Here is an 8622-nt window from a genome sequence, read left to right as displayed (position 1 = left end):
GGTTGGGAATTCCCTGGCATGCAGTGGTTAGGACTTCAAGCTTCCATTGCAGAGGTCACAGGTTCGATCCCTAGTTGGAGGACTAAGATCCCGCAAGCCATGCAGCGCCACCAAAAAAAAAAAAAAAAAAGACAGACAGAAAGAGAGAGAGTGTCCACACAGAAGAAACTATTATAAAGTTTGTACAGAGAGCCTATAAACATTTGTGCAAACTCACTCAAGTTTACTCCAAGGAATGCAAAATCCAAACAATGTAGCAGATGGGCAAAACTGTAAAAGATGTATCTTACCCAATGTTAGCAAAGATGTAGAGAAAAAGACACTCCCACACTTTGTTATTCCGTGAAATTATGCAAATTCTTTGGATGGAATATTGACAACATCTGCTAAAACTTAAATGCACATATGTATTTTCCTTTGAACTAGCTAATAACTCAACCTGTGAGAAAAACTTGTAAATGTATGCAAAGATGTGAGAATAAGCTATCTGGGCAGTATTGTTTATGATAACAAAAACTAGCAACGCCTATCTGTCCGTTCATGGGGTTGTTTAAATAGATTAAGACACGCTATGCTGTAATCTATTAAATGCTATGCAGTCTTTAAGGAAGTAGATCCCTTTGTGGTCATGTTAAAAAATATATCTGAGGGACTTCCCTGGTGGTCAAGCGGTTAAGACTCCACGCTTCCAGTGCGGGGCACACATGTTCGATCCCTGGTCAGGGAATTAAGATCCCACATGCCAGCACAGTGCGGCCAAAAAAAAAAAAATATATATATATATATATATATATATGATAAGGAGAGAAAGCAAGATATAAAATGGCAAATGCTATAGGAAACAATTTTGTAAATCTTTAATAGCACATATATATATAAATATATGCAAACTATTTTTGGAAAAGTAATATCAAACTGTTGCTAAGGGATGCTTTGAGAGGAAGCCATTAGGAAAGAAAAGCTTATTTCCGGATTTTTCTGTTGTATTTAAAATTTTTATCATGTGATGTTTTTTGGTTTAAATGCAAACATATACATAACTATAAAATTATACTTCGTATATTAATATATAGCACACATTCATGTAATACATGCGAGATGTAACATATAAATGTATTTTAATATGTTTTTCATATCCAGGAACTTGCACTTCTTCTTCCAGGACTGGCCCAAGGAAATACACATCCAAGTGCACTAAATCATCTGTAAGAAAGTGTCCAGCACAGTGTGGCTTAAAGGATTGGAAAATTGAAAGCTGCACAACCATCATGATTAAGGGATTAGCTAAATGTCGCCCCACTCATATGAGCACCACCCCTTGAGGGAAAACTGTGCCCATTTCTGGCTGCCCAAAAGGACGTTAACCACTAAACTCTGATGCTTCTGGGTGTTTCAGTTTGGCCTCATCTTTACAGGCATACTTCGTTTCATTGCGCTTTGCAGAATTTTTTTACCAGTTGAACGTTTGTGGGAACCCTGTGTTGTCAGATAATGGTTAGCATTTTTAGCAATATTTTTAAATTAAGGGTTTTTAAAAATATTTATTTATTTGGCTGCATCAGGTCTTAGTTGCGGCACACGGGATCTTCCTCGCTGCGGCACACGGGATCTTCCTCGCTGCGGTGCGCGGGCTTCTCTCTAGTTGTGGCACAAGGGCTCTAAAGCACATGGGCTCAATAGTTGTGGCGCCAGGGCTTAATTGTCCCATAGCATGTGGGACAACCAGGGATCGAACCTGCATGCCTTGTATTGGAAGGCAGATTTCTAACCACTAGACCACCAGGGAAGTCCCTAAGATTTTTTTTTTTTTAGACATAATGCTATCGTGCACTTAATAGACTACAGTACAGTGTAAATGTGACTTTTATATGTACTGGAAAACCAAAGAAAAAATGGCGACTCATGATATTCTCTTTATTGATTGATCCATTGATTTTTTTTTTTTTTTTTTTTTGCGTTACGCAGGCCTCTCACTGTTGTGGCCTCTCCCATTGTGGAGCACAGGCTCCGGACACGCAGGCTTAGCGGCCATGGCTCATGGGCCCAGCCGCTCCACGGCATGTGGGATCTTCCCGGACCGGGGCACGAACCCTTGTCCCCTACATCGGCAGACGTACTCTCAACCACTGCGCCACCAGGGAAGCCCCCATTGATTGCTTTTGATATTTGCTTTACTGCAGTGGTTCACGACCAAATCTGCAATATCTCTGAGGTATGCATGTACCTCCTTTTCAGTATTCTTTCTGTATGGAATACTTTTTCTTTTCTCTTTCTTTTTTTTTTCTTTTTTTGGCTGCACCGTGTGGCGTGCGGGATCTTAGTTCCCCGACCAAGGATCGAACCCGTGCCCCCTGAAGTGGAAGCGTGGAGTCTTAACCACTGGACCACCAGGGAAGTCCCTGGAGCACTTTTTCTTAAACATCAAGTGTGTATTATTTTTTTCTAAAAATCAGGAATTTTCCAAGGAATAATAAAAGGGGGCCCAGGGAAGCATAGGGCAGTGGGGAGAAGGCTGAGTCCAAGACTGAATGGAAAAACGTCCCCGAGCCCTTCTTTTGGTCCTTTTCATGGCACAGACATTCTTTCCACATCCAGAATCTCCACAGGACAGCAGCCAAGACAAGGGCAGAAGCAACCCCTGCAAAAGGCATAAGGAGGAGAGTGTGGACATGCAGGGTGTGCCATCCCTTGGAAATTCAGCAGCAGCTTCGGGGGTTCACTGGATGTCACACGTGGAATTCCACTTCCCAGTATTCTTCATAAGAGCCACAAATACACGTCCACAAAAGACCACGCATTAGAGTATGTACATAGCAGATTTATTCACAATGGCCAAAACTGGGAACAATTTGAATTAGTTTCTGCCATAACAAAATACCACAGATTGAATGGCTTATAAACAACAGAATTTTATTTTCTCACAGTTCTGAAGGCTGGGGATCTGAGATCAAAATGTCGTTCTGAGGCCTCTCTCCCTGGCTTGTGCATGGCTGTTTTCGCCCTGTGCCTTCACATCCTCCTTATAAGGACACCAGTCATATTGGTTTGGGCCCACCCTAATGACCTCATTTTACTTATCTTTTTTTTTTTTTTTGCGGGCCTCTCACTGCCGTGGCTCCTCCCATCGCGGAGCACAGGCTCCGGACGACGCACAGGCTCAGCGGCCATGGCCCACGGGTCCAGCCGCTCTGCAGCATGTGGGATCTTCCCGGACCGGGACACGAACCCGCATCCCCTGCATCGGCAGGTGGACTCTCAACCACTGCGCCACCAGGGAAGCCCTACTTATCTATTTTTTAAAATATAGTTAAGTATAGTTGATTTACAGTATTATGTTAATTTCAGGTGTACAGCAAAGAGAGAGGGAGAGGGGCAGAGGAGGGGGGCTCCCTCCCCCTCCCATCCTCTCCCCACTGCTTTCTCTTCTTTCTGCTTCAACAACCACCAGGCGCCTTTTAGATCAGCCCTGCAGTCAACGTTGATGCTTGGACAGCCTGACCTCCCCGCTGACCTCCAGCCCGGGACCACCGCTGGGAGTTGAAGTCTGTGGGGCCCTGGGCGGCGGGCTGCACAGGCACCTCCTCTGATGCCCAATCTCTCCTCGTTTACGAGGCAGCTGCCAGCTACCCTCCCTGACTCCCCAAGAATTTGAGCCTTTTTAATATGTGTCGATAATGCCATGAGCTACTATTTAACTTTTCCACGAGGACCCATCTCCCGAAATGCAGTGGTTTTCAGCCTTGGCTGCACTAGAGAGCCCCCAGGGAAGGGAGAGAAGTCTCTTCCTCTCTCCCTCTCCGTCTCCCTTTGGGGTGATGCCCGATGAGCTCAGATGCGCAGATGGCCTCCCCATCCCCTCTCTGTGCCTTGCATGGCGGCTGGGCCTTCTCGCTGTGGCCCGGGCACGGCCTTGACATTCAGACATCGGGTCCTGCATGGACACTTGTGTTTGGTCCATACCGCGTGTGGCTGCAGTCTGTGCTTCTCCCGTTTCGCATCTTCAGTAGATGGGGGCTGTGCATGAGCCCTTCATCCTCCCCGCAGACACCACTGGTGCTCACTCGGCCTTGCGGGGGATGCGGGGGAGCACGGAGGACAGTCCTGGGTCCCCATCTTCTTGGGCTGCACACAGGCCACTTTGGTCCTGTGGTGGCTGGGGGCTCCCAGGAGAACCCCACCGCAGAACCGGAGAGGTGGCCCCGGAGAAGGGGGCGTACGCCTGGGGCCGGGCCTCACCAGAGAGCCATGGGCCACCTGCAGCAACAGGTGTCTCACCGTCCAGGGACTGGGTGTTTGGGCGCCATGGGGATGAGCTGCTGTCTGCATGGCAGCCGAGTTTGTATTGTTGAGCCCGGGGAGGCCCCTTGGTGACTCCTGGAGAGCCTGGCCGCATTTCTTCCTGCCCTTGGCCTTAGAGCCCATCACGGTTCATGCCCTTTCTGGTTCCAAAAGGACCTGTGTTTATAAAGACCACGTGTTAGGACAGCACCAAAGTGTCTAGCGGGATTGGCTGTGCCTGCTAGTGGCCTGAGAGCCCTGCCCGCCTGCAGAGACTTGGCCCGGGGCCCGCGGGGAGGGCGTGGCCCACGGTCCCCAGCGCCTTCCGTCTCTGGGTTCCAGGAGAACTGCGTGATCCTCAGGGAGCTGGTGAGGCTGCAGGCCCTGAAGTCCCACCTGCTGGGGTTCCGCACGCATGCCGACTCCGTGCTGGAGATGAACATGGACAAGACCAGCCAGGTGGTGGCCACTGTCCTAGGTAACCCCGCCTCCCCCTGAGTCCCAGTGGGGACGGGGTCAGGCGGACCTTGACCGGACGCGGTGCTGCCTGAGACCCCACTGTGTCAGCCCTTGGGGGTCACCTTCCCGGACCCTTCATTCTTCCTTGAGGGGCTGGGGGGCCGCCCCAGGGACGTAGCCAAGCCTCTCCCCTCTGCCCGCAGGTGAGCTGACCCAGAAGCTGAAGCCCCTCGGGGAGCCAGGAGCAGTGGCCGTGATCCTGGAGCTAAAGAAGGCCGAGTGCCAGAGGCGGGGCCTGCACTTTGACAGGGCCCAGCAACGCCTGGGACCTGCGCTACTACATGAACCAGGGGGAGGAGACGCGCTACCACGTGGACCAGTGCCTGCTCAGTGAGTCCTTCCCCATGCAGGTGGTCACGTGCGGGCTGCTGGGCATCTCCCAGGAGCTGCTGGGGCTGACCTTCGACCTGGAGGAGGGCGCCAACGTGTGGCACGAAGGCGTGAGGCTCTACACGGTCCGGGATGCGGCCTCAGGCAAGGTCCTCCATCGGCAAGTTCTACCTGGACCTCTACCCTTGGTGCGTGCGTGGGGGAACCTGTCGGCCGTGGGCTGGGGCTCCTCTGCAGAAGCTGGGCCTCACCCCGCGTCCCTCCCCAGGGAAAGGAAGTCCGAGTTTGTATTGTTTGTTTGTTTTTTTAATATTTATTTATTTGGCTGCATCGGGTCTTTGTTGCGGCACACAGTCTTCTCTCTAGTGGTGGCACGCAGGCTCCAGAGCGCCCGGACTTGGTTGCCCCTCGGCACGTGGGATCTCAGTTCCCGGATCAGGGATCAAGCCCGTGTCTCCAATACTCGGTCTCCAGTTTTGAGCTCTCTTTCTCCTTTCTTGATTGAGCCGGCCTCTGAAAGGTTGGAAATAGATTCATTGGTGGTTTTTGTAAGGTTGCTGACCTGAGGCATAGCTGAAGGTTCCTTTGCGGTTGGCTGGGGCGATTTATGGGGAATATTTGAGGGGTTGGCTGGGGAAGAGGACACCATACTGGCTGTCGAAGTGGACAGAGGCGAAGTCGCTCTGGAAGCATGAGTTGCCTGCAGGCCATCCGCTATGTCTTCTGCCTGTACCTTCCTCGTCAACTTTGAAGGTCGGGTGAATATGCCCTTTAAAGGCTCACACTGGAAATACCGAATTCCTGCCACTGAACCATCGTTCTTGCCTGTGGGTTCATCTAAAATGATCCCGGCCCATTGGCCTGGTGCAAACTGGGTTTCTCCCAGGAACTGGATAAATCCAGGCTTATTCCCATTCACCCAAACTCACTCCCCAACTCGAAAATCATCCACAAACTCCTCTTGTGTCTCAGCAGACGGCCTGCTTCAGCCTGCAGCCGGTTTGCCTGCAGCAGGATGGGAGCCACCAGATCGCCATCGCGGCCACGGTGGCCAAGTTCACCAAGCCCACGCGACCCGCCCTCCCTGCTGCAGCACAATGAGCTGGAGACCTACTTCCACGAGTTCCGGCACGCGATGCACCAGCTCTGCTCCCAGGTGGGTGCGGGCGCGGGGCTGCAGGCAGGGGGCGGGGAGGGCCCAGGGCGCGTGTGGTCCTCGGGCAGGCCCTCGCCAAGGGATTCTTCCGCTGATGTCACCCCTCATGTGGCAACGCCCTCAGGGTCAGCTTCCATGTCAAACCCCACGCACTGGTGCGTAAACAATGGAAATGTATGTCCTCGAGGCTCTGGAGGCTGGAAGACCCAGATCAAGGTGTCAGGGCTAGTTCCCTACATGTTAAATACATGTACTCAAGAGTTACCTTTAAAAAAGACAAAAGAAAGGAACGTTGCCTGCAAGTCTGGTGACAGCCGGTGATGAGAACCAGAGGGAAGGCTCTGGGGCCAGGAGCACCGCACCCTGTGAGGCCCTGGGGCTGCTGCCAGTCTCGATGGAGGCTCAGCAAGTCCCAGTGACTTCCCCACAGGGGGCCCCCAGCTGAGCGGCCAGGCCCAGGACCCACTGCTCTCTCAGTCTTCCTGCGGTCAGCCCCTCGTCCCGAGAGCGATGTTCTCACAGGCTGCACCGGAGCGCGTGGGGACAGTTTACTGAGCTGTGCAGCCGTCACTACTGCCGTGTTTTGGACCATTTCCATCACCCCAAAAATGTCCCTCACGCCCTTAGCTATCACTCCTTCCCCTCGGCAGCCCCTGACAACCAGGAACCCACTCTCTGACTCTGTGGATCTACCTGTTCTGGACGTTTCCCATCAGTGGAGTCACACCCCTGTGTGTCCTTCTGTGTCTGGCTTCTCTCGCTGAGCATCGTGTTCTCAAGGTCCATCCACATGGCAGCGAGTGTCAGGGCTTCACCCCTCTGCGTGGCTGAGGGACGTCCCCGTGTGTGGAGGGACCTCTTATTACTAGTATGTTTATGAGCAGAAGGCTTTGACTTTGAAGTTCAGTCTATTAACTGTTTTCTTGCACCTTTTGTGTCCTATGGAAAAACTCCTTCTCTAACCCGGGGCACTAAGAGTTTCTTCTAAATTTTCTGCCTAGAAGTTTTGTAGTCAAGCTTTTCATTTTGTTGTTGTCCACTGTGGTGGAGTGTTGTCTGTGGTGTGAGGCTGGGGGTCGCCCTCTGTCACCACGTTGTCGCCACCGATCCCCGCGCGGCCACATGTGATGTGCGTTTCTGTTTAGAGACACCTGGTCTGATAGCAATTGTTGAGTCACTCACGGCGGGGCTGTAACCCTCGCCTGAAGGAAGCTCATCTAACACACGCACTGTCCCCGTGAGCACGTCACCGCCCTCCTGCACTTGGGACAGCGGCCAACGCTTCAGCTCTATGCTCGGAGCCGTGTTGAGGAGAGAAATCACCCCGAAAACACAAAAATGCACACATCGGGGCATTCAGCAGACCGAGAGAAGGACGCTTGTTTGCAGTTGGGGCTGGAACCAGAAGTTGGGGGTCGAGTGACCCAGGAGTGAGGAGGCAGCGTCTGCCCTGCTCCCTGGGGCCTGGGAAGGACATGCCGGGGTCACTGGGCTCATGTGGACCCACACCTGCCGGGCCTGGGTTCCAGCCCCACTGCGTCAGGCGCCGTGTCTTCAGGAAGAATTTCAGGCACAAGAGGAACAACGAGCACCTGCCAACGGCCGCCATCCAGATCCTCTGTGTCTGCGCCTTTGCCTCCTGGGCGCGGGGCTTTGGCTGGAGACTGTTGGCTCCGTGGGTGGGGAGGGGGCGCGGTGACCCGCAGGACGGCTGGCTCTCTGCCTCACTGTGTCCCGGGCAGGTCTGGGGTCCAGGGTAGGGCCCTCCTGCAGCTCCACAGGCCGCTTTGCAGGCTGAGTTCGCCACGGGGAGTGGGGCTTTGTGGAGGCACCTTCGCAGATGCTGGAGAACGGGGTGTGGGAGGTGGAGCCGCTGCTCAGGATGTCCCAGCACCACTGCACGGGCAGCGCCATCCCCCAGGAGCTGCTGGACAAGCTCACCAAGTCCAGCAGGCCAACCCAGGTGCGGCCAGGCCGAGGGAAGGGAAGGGGGCTCCCGGACCGCCCGGCTGGAAAGCGTGGCCTGGACACAGAGCCAGCGCCCAGCCCCGTCTCCTTCCTCCTGCACGGAGGCTGGGGGGCGATGGGAGGCTGACGAGCCTGGCGTCCGCCTTCACCCCCTCCCTCCTCTCTGGGCTGAGCCCTGCGGTCCCGTGGGGTCCCAGTGGGCCCAGTCCCCCAGGACCCGTCCCTTCAGGTCCTCCCAGCTGCCTGATACCCCTCTGCCCTCAGCGTGGACCCCAGAGCCCTCAGCTCTTCCCACCCCTGGTCCAGCCGGACGGGGACCCTGCGGCGCCCTGGACAGGCAGGCGATGGGCAGCCCGGCCCCTCCCGGGTGG

The sequence above is a fragment of the Delphinapterus leucas genome, unplaced genomic scaffold, assembly GCF_059928025.1.
Source record: "Delphinapterus leucas isolate spDelLeu-1000000601 "Yukka" unplaced genomic scaffold, BTC_Dleu_Yukka2 spDelLeu_asBTCV2_sq25, whole genome shotgun sequence".
NCBI classification, from domain to species: domain Eukaryota; kingdom Metazoa; phylum Chordata; class Mammalia; order Artiodactyla; family Monodontidae; genus Delphinapterus; species Delphinapterus leucas.
This window is presented reverse-complemented; position numbering follows the sequence as displayed.